This window comes from Ictidomys tridecemlineatus, chromosome 5 (assembly GCF_052094955.1).
Source record: "Ictidomys tridecemlineatus isolate mIctTri1 chromosome 5, mIctTri1.hap1, whole genome shotgun sequence".
Classification (NCBI taxonomy): domain Eukaryota; kingdom Metazoa; phylum Chordata; class Mammalia; order Rodentia; family Sciuridae; genus Ictidomys; species Ictidomys tridecemlineatus.
In genome coordinates this window covers 2,570,994-2,591,611 of record NC_135481.1, presented here as the reverse complement: position 1 = coordinate 2,591,611, position 20,618 = coordinate 2,570,994, and the positions used below count along the sequence as shown (strand labels likewise).

Genomic DNA, 20,618 nt, shown 5'->3' with positions numbered 1-20,618 from the left:
CTAATGACTGATAATATTGAACATCTTTTATGTGCTTTTTGACCATTTTTATATCTTCTTTGTTGTAAATATCTGTTTGAGTTCTTTGCCCGTTTTTCATAGGATATTTTTGGTTTTGAGCTATATATTCTGTATATTAAACTCTTATCAGATTTATAACTGCAGATGTTTTCATTCTGTAGCATCTTTTCATTTTAATGACAATATATTTCTATGTGCAAATAATTTTGAAAAAGTCCTTTTTATCTCTTGGTATCATATTTAAGAACTCATTGCAAAATCCAAGGTAAGGAAGATTTATTGTATTTTCCTCCAATATATTTATGGTTTTAATTCTTAATTTTAGATCACTGATCATTTTGAATTAATTTTTGCATATGGTGTAAAGTAGCAGTCCAAAATGAATTATTTTACATATAGGGATTCAATTGCCTTTGCACCATATCTTGAAGAGACTGTTTTTTCCCCCATTCAGTGGTCTTCACATCCATTTTGAAATTCTTTTGACCATATATATGCAAGGGTTTATTTCTGGGCTGTATATACTATTTCACTTGTCCATATGTTTATCCTTATGCCAGTATCACACTGTCTTGAGTATAGTAACTTTAGCAAATCTTGAAATCAACTTCTTTCTAATTTTTCAGGATGACTTTGGCTATTCATGGCTCCTTACAATTCTACATTTTCCATTTCTGCAAAAATGTTGGTATTATGACAGAGACTGCTTTGTATTTGTAAATTGCTTTGGGTAGTATGATATCATATCTATCCATCTATCTATCTAAATATATCTATCTATCTGTAGATATCTATATCTATATATCTATATCTATCTATCTATCTATCTATCTATCTATCTATCTATCTATCTATCTATCTATCTATCTATCTATCTACAGTTTGTTTGTTTTTTGGTACCAGAGACTGAACTCAGGGGCACTGGACCATGGAGACACATCCCCAGTCCTATTTTATATTTTCTTCAGACACAGGTTCTCACTGAGTTGCTTAGCACCTTGCTGTTGCTGAGGCTGGCTTTGAACTTAGGATCCTCCTGCCTCATCCTCCCGAGCCACTGAGATTATAGGCATACACCATTGTGCCCAGCTGACATCTTAGCAATGTTGTTTTTCCATGAACACAGAATGTCTTTTCATTTTTATAAGTGTTATGGTTTAGATATGAGCTGGCCCTCAAAAGATCATGTTTGAGACAATGCAAGGTATTAGATATGACTGAGTTTTGAGAGCTCTGACCTAATCAGTACATTGATTGACTTGAATGGATTAAATGGGTGATAACTGTAGGCGGATGGGGTATAGCTGGAGGATGTAGGTCAGTGGGGGCATGCATTTTAGGTCATGTTTTGTTCCTGGTGAGCTTTCTGATGCCATGTCCCAAGCTGCTTTCCTCTGCTACACCCTTCCATGCATTGTTCTGCCTCATCTGGGCCCCAGAGCAAAAGTCAACCATCTATGAACTGAGACCTCTGAAGCCATAAGCTCCAAATTTTTCCTTTTCTACTTCATTCTTATCAGTGAAAAAGCAGACAAAGCCAATAGGTATTCTTTAATTTTGTTCAGCAACATTTATACTTTGCACTATTCAAGTATTTCACCTCCTTGGTTAAATTTATTTTCAGGTATTTTATTCTTTTATATCTATTTTTTTTAATTAGAGCATTATAATTATACATACTATTTGGGTTTATTTTGATGAAATAATACATGCAAGGAATTTTGCTTTCAATCTCTATCCCTCTCTTTCCCTTCCTTACTCCCTCCTTCTCCCTGTTCTGTCTTCTGTATTAATCATCATATGTGGGAGCTGAAACAAAATAAGGGAAAGAAGGTGGCCGGGGAGGGGATAGGACAGCATAAAGAAACAGGGCAGATCAGTGAAGCAGAAGGAGAAAGAAAGAGAGGTGGGAGAGAAAGGGGGAAAGAGGAAGGAACATGGAATGAATTTAACAACATCATGTTATAAACATGCTTGAATGTACCACAAAGAATTTCCTCTGTGCGTACATGCAGGAAATACTAATAAAAAATAAGGGAGGGTTGGGGTTGTGGCTCAGTGCTAGAGAGTTTGCCTAGCACGTATGAGGCACTGGGTTGGATCCTCAACACCATATAAAAATAAATGAATAAAATAAAGGTATTGTGTCCATCTACAACTAAAAATTAAAAATAAATAAATAAATAAATAAAGGAGCAGATGCTGTTTTAAATGGAACAACTTTTTTTTTTTAAATCCCCCCACCCCTGCCCTTGTACAGAATCACAATTTTGTGTGTTGGTTTTTTTGTGTGTTGATCTTAGGGATGAAGTTCAGGCAAGTGTCACTGAGTAATCTGAAAGACAAATTCAAGGTCTATGGAGAGACACCTTTCCATTGGGAGGGAGATTTTGAAATTTAAAGTTCAGGACTTTTGTTATTCATCAAGATTTAGTGACAGGGAGTAGGTTCACCCTATAGTCTCAAAACTACAGGCAACAGACACAATACAGATGTTACTCAACTTATGATGGGGTTATGTCCTGTCATAAGTTAAAAATATCATAAGTCAAAAGTGCACTTAGAGACTGGAGTTGTGTCTCATGGGTAGAGCACTTGCCTAGCATGTGGAGGCAATGGGTTTGATCTCTGGCACCATATGAAAATAAACAAGCAAAATAAAGGTATTGTTCAGCAGTATTTATACTTTTCACTATTCAAGTATTTATAACTAAAGAAAAATATATTTTTAAAAAAGTGCACTCAATGCTCCTAATCTACAGAACATTGTAACTTAACTAGTCTACCTTAAATATGTTGAAGGTACTAAATTACTCTATAGCTGGGAAAAATCTAAAAGGCTTCTTTAATAATAAGTGTCAAATATCTCATAAATTATTAGATATTGTTCTTAAAATGATAAATATTGGTATATGGATATACTTTTAGACTATTATAAAATCAGAAAAATATGAATTGAATATTTATTTATTTATTGTACTGGGAATTGAACCCAGGGTTACTTTACCACTGAGCTATGTCCCCAGCCCTTTTGTTTTATTTTGAGACAGAGTTTCTCTGAGTTGTTGAAGCTGGACTTGAACTTGTGATTCTCTTGCTTCAGTTGTAATTTAATTTAGAAGAAAAGTGTTGAATATTGCATCTTTATATATATGATATAGCTTTAGGATATTGATGAATACTTTTTACAATATAAAGATCCTTTTATTCTTAGTCTGCTAAAAGACATTATCATGGATAAGTGTGAATTTTATCAAATATACTTTCTCCAGTTTCTGCTTCAGTTGAGATGATCATGATTTTACTAATTTTGTATTATCTGTTTATATATTGCTGGACCTAATATGCTAAATATGCTAATTCATGAACTTTTGCAATCATTACTACACTGGTAATTTTCTGTTTGTATAACACATTTTGGGGTTCTGATATTTCTGTTTGTATAACGTGTGTTTTGAGCTGATGTCAGCCTCATAAAATAAGTTGAAAAGTGTTTGTTTCATCACTGAAAGAATTTGTAGAAGTATGTGTCATACCTTCATCACATTGTTGGTAAATTTAATAGTGAAACTGAGTCTGAAGTATTTTTTTGTGGAAATATTTAAATTACCTTTCTATTTACTTAAGGTGCTCTTGAGAATGTGTGTGTGTGTGTGTGTTTTCCTACCCTGAACTTGAGTAACTTGCATTTTTCTAGTAATGTGTACTTTTCATTTAAATTTTCAGTTTTACTGATGTACAGTTGTTCATGAATCATTTTAATGTTTTTGATATCTATAAGATCTGTAATGATATCATCTTTTCATGCCTGTTACTTATCTTTTGTACTCATTTTTAAGATCAGTTTTTAGGAGTGTTAATCATTATTATTTGTAATTTTTTTCTGCCATAGGTTCTTCCTTTAGTTCACATTTTCTATGTTCTGTGTTTTTTTTTAATGGATTCCTCGCTCATTAATTTCAGATCTTAATACATTAAGTAAATTCAAGTAGACTATTAATTTCCATGAAAGCAAGCAATATTATATAAGTATTTCTTGTTTTTTGTTTGGTCAGGGATTGGACCCAGGGGCGCTTAAATGTTGGCCCATATCTCTAGTCATTTAACTTTGAGACTGGATCTCCCTAAGTTGCTTAGGGCCTTGCTAAGTTACTGAGTTGCTGAGGCTGACTTTGAATTTGGGATCCTCCTGCTTCTGTCTACTGATTTGCTGGGATTATAGGTATGTGCAGCCATATCCTATCACTTTGATACATATGTCTGTTTTGAGCTGATGTCGGCCTCAAAACACACATGTATCAAAACCATAGGATATTTAATGTCATTCACATACATTCATGCCTTAATTTCTTTTGTCTCTTCCTTTTTTGGACCTATTGGTCATTTAGAATTGTTTCTCATAATTCCAAAGCACATTGGTGTTTTAATAATAATTCTCTTTTATCATTAACCCATTAGGTCCCAAGTTATCAATTTTCACAATATTTCAAATTTTTTTTCCTTTTTGGTACCAGGGAATGAGCTCAGGGTGTGCTTAATCACTGAGCCAAATCTCCAGCCCTTTTTATAATTTTTTTTTTTTTTTTTTTAGAGACAGGGTCTGGCTAAGTTGCTTAAGGCTTCACTAAATTGCTGAGGCTGGCTTGGAGTTCTGCCATCCTCTTGCCTCAGCCTTCCAAGCTGCTGGGATTACAAGTGTGGGCCACTGTGTCCAACTTGCAAATATTTCAATGAAATGGACATTAAAATAGACTGAAGATTATGTACATTATTTTATTAATTAGTAGTAGATAATTATGTTCTCATTGTTATACCATTATATATTATGTAATTTCATTACATACTTTTATATGTGTCCCATTGTCTGGAATAATGGAAGAAATATGGTTAATCAAATTAGGCATGAAATCAATTTTTAAGAACTTTCTTGACAGTTTATGGCATAGGCTTTGATCATTTTCTGTCAGTGCTATGCAAATATGTGAAAGACTGTAGATACAGTTGTTGGGGCAGAGTTTTGTTTTTGTTTTTAAATTGGGGCAGTGTTTTATGTATGTCCATTAACAAACTTGAAAAAAAAATCAAAGTCAAAAAAATTCCAGTTAAAAATTCAATGAATGACTTATCAGTAGATTTGGCTATTTGTCAATAGTACTATTCAAATTTTATATACCTACCTTGTTTTATGATTAGTTTATGAAATCGTGAGAAAGGGTTATTAGCATCTCCCGCTAAGATTATGGATTTGTCTACATCTCCTTCACTTCTATCAATTTTTGTAATGTAGAATTAAGGCTTAAATTATTAGGTTTATCTAAACTTAGAATTGTTTTATTCTCCTTATGAATTGAACTTTTTATTTTAAATTAACACTTTTAATACAGAAACATTTTTTGATTTAAAATTACTTTGTATACTATTAACATAGTTACACTAGCTTTCTTTATGTTATTCTTTGCTAGTCATATTCTTTCTCAGTGTTTCACATTTTTGTCTGGTAGCTGTATGCTTTTGGTGTTATTTTTTTATTTCTTTTAATTTTTTTTAAATTTTTAACTACAAGACAGCAGTGGAAAGCATTACAATTCTTATTACACATATAGGATGCAATTTTTCATACCTCTGTGTATAAAGTATGTTCACACCAATTTATGCCTTTTATGTACTTTGTTTTTTTTATTTTTTGCATTACAATTCTTAATACACATATATACCACAATTTTTGTATCTCTGTTTGTATAGAAAGTATATACCCAATTCAAGTCTTCATACATGTACTTTGGATAATGATGTCCATCACAATCCACCATCCTTGCTAATCCCCCACCCCTCCCTTTCTCTCCCACCCTACTTCCCTATCTAGAATTCATCTATTCCTCTCATGTTCTCCCTCCCTACACCACTATGAGTCAACCTCCTTATATCAGAAAACATTCCGCATTTGTTTTTTTTTGAGATTGGCTGACTTCACTTAGCATTATCTTCTCCAAAGCCATCCATTTACCTGCAAGTGCCATGCTTTTGTTCTTTTTTTAATTCTGAGTAAAATTCCATTGTGTATATTTGCCACTTTTTTTTATCCATTCATCCACTGAAGGGCATGTAGGTTGGCTCCACAGTTTAGCTATTGTGAATTTTGTGCTGCTATAAACATTGATGTGGCTGTGTCCCTGTAGTATGCTGTTTTTAAGTCCTTGGTGTATTATAGTCCCAGGAGAGGAATAGCTGGGTCCATTCCCAGTTTTCCACGGAATCTCCATACTGCTTTCCAAATTGGCTGCACCAATTTTCAGTCTCACCAGCTCTGTATGAGTGTACCTTTTCTCCCATATCCTCACCAACACTTATTTTTGTCTTCATAATAGCTGCCTTTCTGACTGGAGTGAGATGATACGTTAGAGTATTTTTGATTTGCATTTCTGTGATTGCTAGAGATGATGAGAATTTTTTCATATATTTTTTGACTGATTGAATATCCTCTTCTGAGAAGTGTCTATTCAGGTCCTTAGCCCATTTGTTGATTGGGTTATTTGTTTTTTTGGGTGTTTAGCTTTTTGAGTTCTTTATATTAGTGCTCTATCTGATTAGTGCTCTATCTGATGTGTGAGGGGTAAAACTTTGCTCCCAGGATGTAGGCTCTCTGTTCACCTCACAGATTATTTCTTTTGCTGAAAAGAAACTTTTTACTTTGATTCCATCCCATTTATTGATTCTTGGTTTTAATTATTGCGCTATAGGAGTCTTATTAAGGAAGTTGGAGCCTAAACCCACATGATAAAGATTAGGGCCTACTTTTTCTTCTATTAGACACAAAATCTCTGGTTTAATTCCTAGGTCCTTGATCCATTTTGAGTTAGGTTTTGTGCATGGTGAGAGATAGGGGTTTAATTTCATTTTGTTGCATATGGATTTCCAGTTTTCCCAGCACCATTTGTTGAAGATGCTATCTTTTCTCCAGTGCATGTTCTGGCATCTTTGTCTAATATAAGATAATTTTTTGTATTATAAGATAATTTGTAATATAAGATAATTTTTTTGTAATATTGTGTGTTAGTCTCTGTGTCCTCTATTCTGTACCATTGGTCTACTGGCCTGTTTTGGTGCCAATACTATGCTGTTTTTGATACTATTGCTCTGTAGTATAGTTTAAGGTCTGGTTTAGCAATACCACCTACTTCACTCTTCCTGCTTAGGATTGCTTTAGCTATTCTGGGTCTCTTATTTTTCCAGATGAATTTCATGATTGCCTTTTCTATTTCTATGAGGAATTCCATTGGGATTTTGATTGGAATTGCATTAAATCTGTAATGTGCGTTTGGTAGTACGGTCATTTTGATAATATTAATTCTGCCTATCCAGGAGCAAGGTACATCTTTGCATCCTCTGAGGTCTTCTTTGATTTTTTTTCCTTTAGGGTTCTGTAGTTTTCATTGTATAGATCTTTTACCTCTTTTATTAAGTTGATTCCCAAGTATCTTGTTTTTTGAGGATATTGTGAATGGGGTAGTTTTCCTCATTTCCTTCTCAGATGATTTACCACTGATATACAGAAATGCATTTGACTTATGGGTGTTGATTTTATATCCTGCTACTTTGCTGAATTCATTTACTACTTCTAGAAGTTTTCTGGTGGAGTTTTTTGGGTCTTCTAGGTATAGAATCATATCGTCAGCAAATAGAGCTAATTTAAGTTCTTCTTTTCCTATACATATTCCTTTAATTTCTTTCATCTAATTGCTCTGGCCAGTGTCTCAAGAACTATGTTGAATAGAAGTGGTGAAAGAGGGCATCCGTGTCTTGTTCCAAATGTTGAACCAACCGTGCATCCCTGGGATGAATCCCACTTGATCATGGTGCACAATCTTTTTGATATGTTTTTGTATACAATTTTCCAGAATTTTATTGAGAATTTTTGCATCTATGTTCATTAGAGATATTGGTCTGATGTTTTCTTTCTTTTTTTTTTTAATTGTTGGTCGTTCAAAACATTACACAGTTCTTAATACATCATCTTTCACAGTTTGATTCAAGTGGATTATGAACTCCCAACTTTACCCCGTATACAGATTGCTGTATCACATCAGTTACCCTTCCATTGATTGACATATTGCTTTTCTAGTGTCTGATGTATTCTGCTGTCAGTCCTATTCTCTACTATCCCCCCTCCCCTCCCCTCCCCTCCCCTCCCCTTTTCTCTCTCTACCCCTTCTACTGTAAATCATTTCTTCCATGTTTTCTTTCTTTGAATTGTCTTTGTCTGGTTTTGGAATCAATCTGGTTGATACTGGCCTCATAGAATGAGTTTGGAAGTGCTCCCTCTTTTTCTATTTTCTGAAATAAATTGAAGAGTATTGGTATTAGTTCCTCCTTAAAGGTCTTGTAGAACTCAGCTGTGTATCCATCCGATCCTGGGCTTTTCTTGTTTGGTAGTCTTTTGATGGCTTCTTCTATTTCCTCACTTGATATTAGTCTGTTTAAGTTGTGTCTATCTTCCTAACTCAACCTGGGAAGATCATATGACTTAAGAAATTTGTCGATGACTTAAGAAATTTGTCGATGCCTTCCATGTCTTCCAGCCATATTTGTTTATTTCCTCTCTAATTTTAATTATATCTTGCCTTCTATTGCTTTTGCTGCTGATTTATTCTTTTTTTCCCTAGGGCTTTGAGATGTAGTATGAGTTCATTTATTAGTTGACTTCTTATTCTTTAAAGGAATGAACTCCATGCAGTGAATTTTCCTCTTACTACTGCTTTCATAGTGTCCCAGAGATTTCGATATGTTGTGTCTGTGTTCTCATTAACCTCTAAGAATTTTTAAATCTCCTGCTTTTGATGTCTTCTGTAACCCATTGTTCATTCCATGTCTTCCATGTCTTCCAGCCATATTTGTTTATTTTTGTTATTTAACTTGACTTGGTTTTCCTCTTTGATTAGTTTTTCCTGTAGTGTACTACCTCCATCTGCTGGTTTTCATTGTTGTTTTTCATTTCCTCTTTATGAAATATTTTGCCAAGGATGTTTTGTAATGCTGGTTACTTAGCTATAAATTCTTTTAACTTTTGTTTATCGTGGAAGGTTTTTATTTTATCTTCAAATCTGAAGCTTAATTTTGATGGATCCAAGATTTTTGGTTGGCACCCATTATTTTTCAGAGCTTGAAATATGTTGTTGTTCCAGGATCTTCTAGCTTTCAGGGTCTGTGTTGAAAAATCTGCCATAATTGGTTTATCCCTATATGTGATCTGATTCCTTTCTCTTGTGGCTTTCAAAATTCTCTCCTTATTCTGTATGTTGGGCATTTTCATTATAATGTGTCTTGGTGTGGATCTGTTGTGATTTTTGCACATTCGGCATCCTGTAGGCTTCTTGGATTTGGATTTTTCATTTCATTCTTCACGTCCAGAAAGTTTTCTGATATTCTTTCATTGAACAGATTGCTCGTTCCCTTGGTTTGGATCTCCATGCCTTCCTCCATCCCAATAACTCTTAAATTTGGTCTTTTTATGCTATCTCATATTTCTTGAATGTTCTGCTGTGGTTTCTTATCATTTTTGCTGTGTTGTCTATGTTCTTTTCAAGTGGTCTATTCTGTTGGTGAAGCTCTCGTTTGAGTTTTTAATTTGATTTATTATTTCTTTCAATTCAAGAATTTCTATTTGTTTGTATAATCTCTATCTCCCTGTTGAGGTGATATTTTGCTTCTTGGATTTGTTTATTATGTAGCTCATTGTTGAAGTGATCTTTCACTGCCTGTATTTGTTCTCTTATGTCTTCTTTGAGATCCCAAAGCATTTAAATCATATATATCCTAAAATTTTCCTCTGTCATTTTTTTTCTGCTTTACTTGTCAATTCTTCTACTGATGTGTTGTCTTGATTTGTTTTTGGTACTTTCTTCCTTTGTCTTTTCATGTTGCTCTAGTTTCTTTCTTTTCAGCTCTGTGTGACTGGTGTGTTATTTTTTTTACCCAATGGATTTTTAGTGCTCTTGTATTGATCTTGGTTCCAAGATCCCTCCTCTGTGGGGAAGGACATTGTTAATAGATCTTGATATCAACAGTACATCATCTATGGACAAATTATTGTTATTAAGACATATTTTAGTTAGTCTCAATGTCCAGAAATGTTGGATTCAATTATTATTTAGAATATAGTTAGTAATTTCATAAAAGGTGTACAGTTTCTGGTGGCAGACGGTGACCTGAGGGTCCGGTGTAGGATGATATGCTAAGAGGGAAAGAGGTGAGGGTATGGGGTTACTATAACTTAGGAAATTTGAAGGAGAACTCTAATGAAGAGGGTTAGTAGGAGGGGAATAGATAGGAGGTAATTTAGGGTAGACAAGTATGTGGGAAGACAGAAGAGTACATAAACACAAACACACATATGTATTTAGAAAATTACAGGATGTTAAAATAGTAAAATTTGGAGGGTGAAAGAAGAGGAAAGAGAAGAGGAAAAAGGGCAGAAAGAGAGAGAGAAAAAAGGGGGCTTATGCAATTCCTCTATATTATATTATTCAGGTGACTCAGTTCTCAAAGTTCTATTTCATGTAAAGTTCTTGGTTTTACATATGTTGGGGTTGTGAGGGCTACAGCATAGAAGGGTAGATGAGCAAGAAGAAGGATAAGAAGGAAAAAAAATACCCTTAGAATTCCGTTTCCTTCCGGCTTTTCTTCTCTTCTAGTAGGTGGAGTTGTCTATTTTAAGGTGGAGTCTCTGTCCTCAGGGTGGTGTAGGTAACCAGGGCGAGGAAGAGCCCCCGGTATGGTCTCCCTCTCCTGCCTGGAGCTGGCCTCTCTGTTTTGCTCCACGTTTTAGACCACTCCCCTCTATTGCTTATTAGGTCCCAACTGCAGGACCTCTCCAAGCTGTAGGGTGGGGGGTGGGGGGGAGTGGGAGGAAGTTGGAAACCAGGTTCCTGTTCCAGTGGAGATCCGAGCTGATAGCCACGCCCACCAAAAATGGTGAGAAAGGTTTTCCAAGATGGAGTTGGTCTGCTCCCAGCACCTGGGTGTCTGGTGAGGTGGGGGGAGCTGATTAGGTGATTCTGCTTTGCTGAAGCATCTTGTATATGCTAAAACTGCGGGCTTTGGTTTGGAGAGTCTTACTGGAATACAGAGGCTCTGATTTCTGCGCAGGTGGTTGCAGCTCTGGTGATTTCTGAGGAAATCCACTGTATAGGGATCCTGTCCCATGCTCTGAGATGTTGTATTCCATCTATGTGAGACCCTGTGGAGATGCTGCCTGACTGCTTTCTTGGTTTAATTCCACAGAGCAGCCAGAAACAGTACCTCCTCTATTCCTCCATCTTGGATCCTCTCTCTGGTGTTATTTCTTATAAACATATTGTTGAGGGTTTTTTTGGGGGGGAGGGGCATCAGTCTGTGTGTGTGTGTGTGTGTGTGTGTGTGTGTATTGCTGGGAATTGAACCCAGGGCCTTATGCATGCAAGGCAGGCAATCTGCCAACTGAGCTATATCCCCAGCCCCCAGTCTCACAATCTTTATCTTTTCACGAAAAGATTTTACTTGGTCAGTTTTTAAATTAATTGCTGATAGTTTTGTGTGGAGAACATCACAAAACTATCAGCAATTATTTTTATTTATCCTGCTTGACTTGATTTCCTTTTCCTTCCATTTTCACCCTCTTTGAGATTGATAATTTATCATTCTTTCTTTATTGGTTTGGAAATTATATGTCCCTTTGCAATTATTTTAGTGGCTACACTAGAGATTACAGCATGTATCCCTGACTTATCAGTCTTCAGTGTGTATTGACTTTTATCCTCTTCCTGGACAAAACAAAGGTCTTTTAAAAATAAGGAGGGTGCCCAGAGTGCACCGCTGTGCCCAGTTATTTATGTATTTATTTTTTGAGACAGGGTTCTCTATGTTGCCCAGGTTGGTCTTGAACTCCAAGCTCAATCCATCCTCCTGCCTCACTCTCTCTAGTGCCGAGACTGCAGGTGTATACCACTGCTTCTGGCTGACTTTCAGCATTCTAGTGCATGTACCTAGATATGATCTCCCTTTATTTATCTTTCTTTAAGGTTATTAAATCTGTTGTTTGTTGCTTTGTAATCAAACTTAATAAATTCTCAGCTATTATTTCTTCCAGTATTCCTCCTGCATATTTCTCCCTTTTTTGGTGGGACTTCAGTTTATAAGCATGTGAGATTTGTCTCTGTCCTCTAGACTTTTACTCTGTTCTTTACTTCCCATCCTCTAGTTTCTCATGCTTTGTTCTAAATTTTTAAAAAATTTATATCTGTGTATATATATACATATATACACACACACGCACACACACATACATACATGTATGTGTGTGTGTGTATATAATATATTGTTGTTGTATCTTTATTTTTATTCTTTTATTTACACTTGGTGCTGAGAATTGAACCCAGTGCCTCACACATGCCAGGCAAGTGCTCCACCACTGAGCCACAACCCCAGCCTTGTTCTAAATTTTTTTTTTCTGAGATTTCTTGTAATTTACTTACTAATTTTTCTCTTTATATTTGCCAAATCTACTGATAAACCATTCATCAAGCTTTTAACTGGAATTTTTTTGACTCTTGACTTTTTTTTTCAAGTTTGTTAAGCCATATTTTAGTTTCTAGCTCTTCCAAGATTTCACTCTTCTTCAGCTTTGTGATCATAGCAACCATGGCAATTTTAATATCCTATGCGCTTGTTCCTATTCTTATTTTTGTTGGTTCTTATTTCATGATGCTTTATCGTATGTCTGGTTATTTTTGAGTATGTGTCTGATATTGTATTTGGAAATTGGATCTTTATAAATATTTTGAGACCATGGGTTACCCATACACAGAGGGAGAGAGAGGACTTTCTTTGTTCAGTATCTGACTGTTCTAGCAATCTGGGGGTTCTGACAATGTGGAATCACTATAATCTAATTTTAGGATTGAGATTTTCTGGGCCACCCAACTGACTCTAAACTGGTTAAGTAGCAGTTTGAAGAAAATTCATTGGGTAAGAGTGGAAGACATTATTTCATGCAGCAGCACCATGTTGGATTAAGTTCCACATTGGAACTCTTTCTTCCAGTTCAGTATTTCTCTGGGGTCCAGATCTTTATGGCCCTGTTAAAAAAGCAAAGATGTTTATCAGGCCCCTCTCTTGGTAGGCCCTATGGCAGGCAGAAACCTGCTGCCAAAGGTGTTTACGACTAAATACTCTGAGTCTTTGAATATGTTATGTTGCCTAGCCAGGTGGAAATTGAGGTTGCAAGTTAAATTAACCACTTCAGGCTGTCTCTGAGATGGGGAGATCATCCTGAATTACCCAGATGGGTTCAGTTTCATCACAAAGAGCCTTGTAAGTAAAAGGGGAAGGCGGTACATTCTCAAAGTGGTACAGCATGAGGACTCTGTCTCCTCATGGCTGACTTTGGAAATAGAAGGAGGCCATACATCAAAGATAGCAGGCAGCCAATCAAATGAGTTCTCCTAGTGCCTCCTCAAGGATCACAGTCCTGCTCTCTCCTTGACTTTATCTTCATGAGACCCACTTCCAGCTTTTAGAACTATGAAATTATAAATTTGTGTTTTCAAAGCCACCTTGTTTGTGGTAATTTCTTACAGCAGCAGGAGAAAGTAAATACGTGACCTGAACTACAACATTTGTCTCACCAGTTTCCTTCCGTTTCTCACTCAGAATTTGGGCACTCCCCTACAGGGTAAAGAGCCTCCGAAAACCAGTCCTAAACTCTGGATTTTTTGTCTTTTCTAGATCTTGGCTTGATTTTCCTTCACATTCTTGTTAAATCTCTGATATCTTCAGGCAAGGATTTGTATTATTCTATCCAGGATCTCTGTTTGCCTGCAGTTGGAGGTTTGGTCCAAATTCCCCAGTCCTTCCTTGCTGGACCAATTTTATTTTGAATCTGATGAATGAGCTAGTCCAGTTGTGCTTTCGAATTTTATATTCCTTCTGCCAGTATAGCCTTGGAGTCATTCTGCAGGTTAGTGTAAGAGCTTCACGGCTGTCCTCCTTTTTCTAACCTCTCCTGAGAGGTTACCAATGGCCCTGTAGTCTATGAGACTCGGCCTCTAGGGTCTACTTTATTATCTTTACATGTAAGTTTCCAGGTCCCTTCTGTTGCCAACGGGCAGGGCACCTTTTCTGTAACTAGGCTGTCTGCTCAGTGATCTCTGAATCATGGTAGGTTCACACCCTGCAGCCTGTCTGTGCTGACGCCATCAGTCCCACCTGTCGTGATGGAAGAGGCACAAAGTGGCCTGTGGCTGTGAAGCAGACAAGCTGACTTCTACCCATGCTGTGCAGATGAGCTCAGCATTGTTGCTGCAGATGTGCTTCATGCAGTGCCACCATATTGGAATAAGTATATATTCTTTCAAGGAGGGCTATTTTAAAGAATAGCCCTCATTTGGGTGTTCTGTAAAATAACTCTCATTACTTACTGTCTGAATGCAAGCCAGTCCTTGATACTCTTATGCACGTTGATAAAAGAAATCATGGGGCTCTGCTGACAACCACGGCCCACTAAGGCAGCACAAAGCATTTATGGCCAGGAGGGAAAGGAAAGCTTTTGATTTTGAGAATTTAGGCTCAAGCCCAATATTCTGAGCCTTTGAATTTTGCCACCATCTAAAGGAAAGCTTAGAGGCTTTTTGGCTGTGAAACAGCAAGGAGGCAAGGGAACAAAGGATGAAAGGGTAGAGAAGGGAGGGAGGGCTGGTGCCCGTGTTCTCGAGTCAGACTCACGGAGGGAAAAGTTGGCTTTCTATTCTCAAACAAAGAAAAGACCACTTGATCTCTAATGCTTGTGCTTATGACAGGGAAATTTGCATTAAGAAAAAGAAGGCAGCAACCCAGACACCCTTTGGTCCATTTCTCCAAGAGCTGCCAAAGGTGTTGTGCTTTCCAGAAGCTCCCTGAGGTGTGAGGAGATGTGAAGTCCTTCTGTGGAAGGACTGTGAAGGTCCGGATGCCATCTTCATCATCCCTGGAGACACTGATGATATCAAGAAGGGGTATGACTTGCAGATAGTGTCACGAATATATCACGTACAAGCAGTCTAGAGCTTTGTCATGGACTGCCATGCCCACCTGGCTTCTGCATATCTTTATTTAGGGTGCCTTAAATGTTGCAATCACAACTTCTACCATTGGAGATTAAATCATTATTTAAATATTTTAAAAAAATTGTTTGTATTCAGTATTTGTATTGGAGCACAAAGTGCTAATATAAACACTGAATCTGTGAAACTGATTGGAAAAATGGTTGCTTTAAGTATTCTTATATGTTTACCATATTCTTCTACGAGCACAAGAATGTCTATGGCTTTATTGGGGCATTTGTTTATTTAATAAATAGGATGCAGCATCTTCTATGGGCCATGGGACCCTGCAGTAGACAGGACAGCCTATTTGCTATTTCAAGTTAACAAGTTGAAAAATGTTGTTTTGACAGTACAATCTTAACAAGGAATAAGTAAATTTGTGCATTTATTCACTCACTCTGTCTGCCCTCCTTTAAATTCCCACAACACACACAGGCACATGGTAGATAGAAAGTGGATTGAAAGTACAAAACAAAAGAGTTGGGGTAATTATTTCATTAATGTGTGTTAAAATGATTTGCCTAAATTAGTTCAGGTATTCTTCACCCATTGCCAATAAATAATTAGATTAAAGTCTGTGAAGAAATCATATTGTATTGCTATCAAATGAAATGTGCTTGCACTTGTAAAAGAGAAACTATACTTTCTAGAACATCGGAGAACCCCTCCTAGGCTCTCTTGGCAAATTCCCCCACTCTCTAGCATCAAGTGAGGGGGCTCCTGACTGTGGATCAAGCAGTAAGCAGGGGCATAGGCCCCCAAGAACCCAGCACAGAGCTCTGTAACAATTCAGAAGTGTGTGGTACATGGGATCCTTCCAGAGTAAACATTGGTCACCCATGACCACATGTGTGCCAGGCTGTGAGCTGGTCTCAGGGGACCTTTCATCTAGGAAAGGCTTAAGAATAAGAGTTAGCCCCAGCCACACCCAGAGAAGTTTGGACTTTTGTGTTGGGGACATGATCACTTGGTTCCAAGACAGACCTGCAACAAGTGGCGAGATCTAACCCCAAAGGGCAGGTAGAGAATCTTCTGTGGCTGATAACTGGAGGCGATGTTAAGGCTGGAGGTAGAGGAGGGTCCTGGAGATCTTTGTAGCCAGGAATATCATGACTGGTGGTACAAAGGGCATCTTTAGAACAGGGTCCAGATGTAGGGACAGAGGAACAGGTATGTTTTCCTTGTGTCCTTGTGAATGCCAGGCAGTGACCCTTCCCAACCTGCCGGAGCAACTGAGATACATGCTGCTTCTGTACTCTGTGCAGTTTCCCACCAGACTCCTCAGTGCCCAGGTCATGCAGAGGCTAGGACAGATGATCTCACTAGGAAGTATCTGGAGAATTTGGCCAGGTCCCTGATGCCAGTGCACCTGCAGATGCCTGAAGTGCACACTTTTGCCACCTGCTTACCTCCTAAGTTGAAGCCAGGTAAACTGGCTTACTTTACTTCTTTAATGGTAGAAAAAATAATAGTATCTGCTTTAATGGGCATTACTTTGGGATATTACTGCTTCTGTTTTAAGATAGAAAAGGTCACTTTTGCTTTTATTGGATAAATATTAAGAATTGAATGAATGCAAATGTGAAATATAGTCTTCCTTCAGTATCTACTGGGAATTGGCTTCAAGATCTCCTCACCCACATCCCGAGGATACCAAAGTCTGCACATGCTTAACTTCCACTTATAAAATGGGGTGGTATTTGCATATAACCTATGCATATCTTTCCATGTACTTTAAATTTTTCCTAGATGATTTATAAGACCTAATTCTATTTTAAAGAAATAATAACAAGAAAACATTTTGTACATGTTCAGTATAGGCGCATTATTTTTTTCTGAATATTTTTGGTCCTCTGATGGCTGAATCTAAGATGGTTTGAATCTAGATGCAGAGGGCCTGACTATGTAGTGTTAGTGATAGAATCTTCCCTATGAATATATCATTCACCCAACTAATAGTCTAGGTACTGCTGAATTATACTTATATATCCTCATGTGATTGAACAGGGGACACAGCAACTGTCCAGATACCTTTTCTACCTGGAGGAACTATGGAGCATCGAAAGGAAGCCTGCTTCAGGGTTCGGGATATCCTTGGATCCACTTTAGTGACTCAACTCTCCAAGCTGTTTTAATTTTTAGCAGAATTGCAAGTTCAGTGCAGAGCTGGAAGACTTGCTGCTATATCCCCACCTTGCCTCTCCCATTCCGCCTCATAAGGTCATCATAAATACATTTATCCAAAGGCGCTTCAGAGGAGAGCAGCAGAAACTGCAAGCATTGTATTACGAGTGAAGCACTTATTTGAACCTGTTTGTTTTCATTGTGTGAGTCTTCATGTCCTCAGCTGCATGTAGTCCCGGATACTTGGTGTGCTGTGACTGAGCTGCAGAGGGCAGTAGCTTTGATTTGAGCCTGCATGCGTGAGCAGCATTCTTGTGGGTAATGCTGCCTCTGCTGTAGTGAGCCATCACAAACACCACCTCTCATCAGAGAGGCTTGTGGATTTGTAGGATTACAAAGGCATTGGGAATCCAATTCCAAATGCCCGCCCGCCCGCCCGCTCTCTCTCTCTCTCTCTCTCTCTCTCTCTCTCTCTCTCTCTCTCTCTGTTTTGTTTAAAGTCTCATACTTATTAACCAGAACAACCAGGACTAAATCTCTCAGCACTGATGATTTTTTACTCAAATTTTGGGTAAGCTTTGTTAACCTTTCACCACAGGCATTAATGAATATGGGAAGAGAATAGCAACAATTGGACCAGGGTACATTTAACTGAAACATATTTTGTAATACATTAAAACATTAAGGTACATTTTAAATTTGGGGGGGGAAATGTCTATAAAATCCCTTGAACACTTTTTGGCTTATTTGATGTGCCATAATCTTTTCCTGTGGAACCAAGATCCTCTCAGTGAGCATCAGCCCACTGAGCTGGATATATCAGAGGCCAGAGAAGCTTTAAGGCAGTCACTTGAAGGTTGCCATGGCCTTGGGCATGGTTCTTAATGATCCTAAATGATCAGTGGTGCAAAAACCAATCTCATAACAGTGTTGTAAGATAGTAGCATCACACATAGCACAATGCCTGCTATTTAGCAAGGCATCAAAAACTCTTAACTGTCTTTAAAAATATATATATTATTTATTTATCTATTTATCTATCTATCCATCTATTTATTTATTTATGTTGCTGAGGATTAAACCCAGCACCTCACACATGCTAGGCAAGTGCTCTACCACTGAGCTACAGCCCCAGTCCCTCTTAACTGTCTTGATGATGATGACAATGATATATTACAGTGGTGACCTTAAGAATTACTTATGTTGGGCTGGGGATGTGGCTCAAGTGGTAGCACGCTCACCTGGCATGTGCTGGGTGCTGGGTTTGATCCTCAGCACCACATAAGAATAAAATAAAAGATGTTGTGTCCACCGAAAACTAAAATAAAATTTAAAATAAATAAATTCTCTCATCCTCTCTCTCTGTTTCTGAGCCATGTACATTACATTACATTACATTCTCTTAAAAAAGAATTACTTATGCAGGCTGGGGGCTGTAGCTCCGTGGTAGATCGCATGGTTAGCATGTGTGAGGCCCTGGGTTCAAACTCGGGGAGGGGAGGAGAAAGAAAGAAAGGAAACAACAAGAAGAATGATTTACGTGTGAGACTTTTTTTTTTTAATATTTGTGCTAAAATGTCCCAGAATTCTGGGCTATGTTCTACTTGATCATTAATTTATTTCTCATAATCAATTCTCAATGTTTGTTTACATCCTTTTATTGTAGAAAATGCACATAAAAAATACCATGTTAACCATTTTTAAGTGTATAGATCAGTGGCATCAAGTTCATTCACACAGTTTGGAGCCATTACCACAAGACATCTCAAGAATGTTTTGATCTTCCCCAACTATACACCTGTTATTTTTTTTTTTTTTTTAAGAAATGAAGCTAGTGGGTTTACCACAGAAGACTAGACTGGGGTCCAGGCTGTAGGGTGGGATAGGGGGCAGTGTTGACAAAAGTTTGGCTGATGAATAACCAGGACATGACCTTGAAGCTGATTTGGAATGTGGCAGGTGGATGGAACAATAAATAAGTATACTTCTTAAATGAAGGAGTGTTACCATTTTGCCTATAGTGAGGGAAAACACAGTGTTAATAGAAGTTTCCTTATCTAAAATGTGTGCTTTGGATATGAAATGCTTTTTTAAATGAGAAACTCAAGGATGATCCCTGTATTAGTTTGCTAGGGTTGCAACGGACAGGGCAGCTTAGACATTAAGTATTCATTATCTCACGATTTCAGAAGCTCGAAATCCAAGTTCAAGGTGTCAGCAGGGTTGGTTCTTCTGAGATCTCGCTTTTTGGCTCATCTCCTCCCTGTGGAGGGTCATTTTCCTGGGTCTTCACATGGTCATCCCTCTGCGTGTTTGTATCCTGTTCTCTTCTGCTTATAAGGACACCAGTCCTGATGGATTAGAGCCACCCTCATGATCTCACTTTAGCTTAAATTACTACCAGAAAGGGGTCTTTACAATTAGAGGCTCTTTCTGAGGTACTGAGGTAAGGACTTCAATATACGAATTTTGGAGGTAAGGGGAGTTTGCTTGAGCCTAGCACTCTCTGAAGTTCTCTCCAGCTCTAACAATCCTCAAAATTCTTGGCAATTCCAGATGAAGCCAAGGCCCAGACCATGCCCTGGCCATGTGTGCTTCTGAGTCACATGATTGTAGCAGAATATTACAAATGCGGCTCTGAAAGTCCCAGAGACAGAATGTCCTTCTGTTTCTGAGCCGTGTACATTACATTTTTCTTAGAGAGAAAGAATAATAAACAGAGACAGAATATTTTAAGTCCTACCCTCCTAGTCTGCCAAGAATAACCCTAGTGTTCTCTGGAGCCCACTCCCTTCATGGCCATCTTGTACTCTGCATCTGCAAATATCTACCCTGTAAAAATCAGTCCACTAGTGTCAAGATAATTCACACAGCTTTAAATAAACACAGGACTCTGAAACAGCCTCTCTCTGCAAACAGAATGCAAGACCATTTCAGTCCAAAGAAAGGGACCGATGGCTAATGAAACTTTAAGAGCCTTTTAAAACAGCATTTTGTGTGTTGGGGACATGGCCCAGTGGTAGAGAGCTTGCTCACATGTGCAAGGCCCTGGGCTTCATTCCCAGCACTGCAAAGTAGACAAATAATAAAATAGCATTTCAGTTATTGCACTGAGCTACTATTACCTGGGGAGTCCTCATTTTAATGCATATACATTGGAAAACAGTAGTATGTAAGTTTTGAATTATTATCTTTATGGCTGTATTCTATGCAGAAAAAATGCATTGTCATAGTAGAATAATAATTATCTAGAGTGATATCAACAGTGTTTATATCCTTTCTATGATTGTTAGCCCCTGGCAATTTCTTTCTGATGATATGCTTGTGTGAGCAAAGATAGTTCCTTTTTTTTAACCACAA

General features: G+C 37.6%; 1 protein-coding gene across 3 annotated transcripts in view; it reads left to right on the top strand.

Moving 5' to 3' along the window:
* Positions 1 to 20,618, top strand: part of Atp10a (ATPase phospholipid transporting 10A (putative)) — a 189,852-nt gene that overhangs the window by 116,580 nt on the left and 52,654 nt on the right. The window lies entirely within an intron of this gene.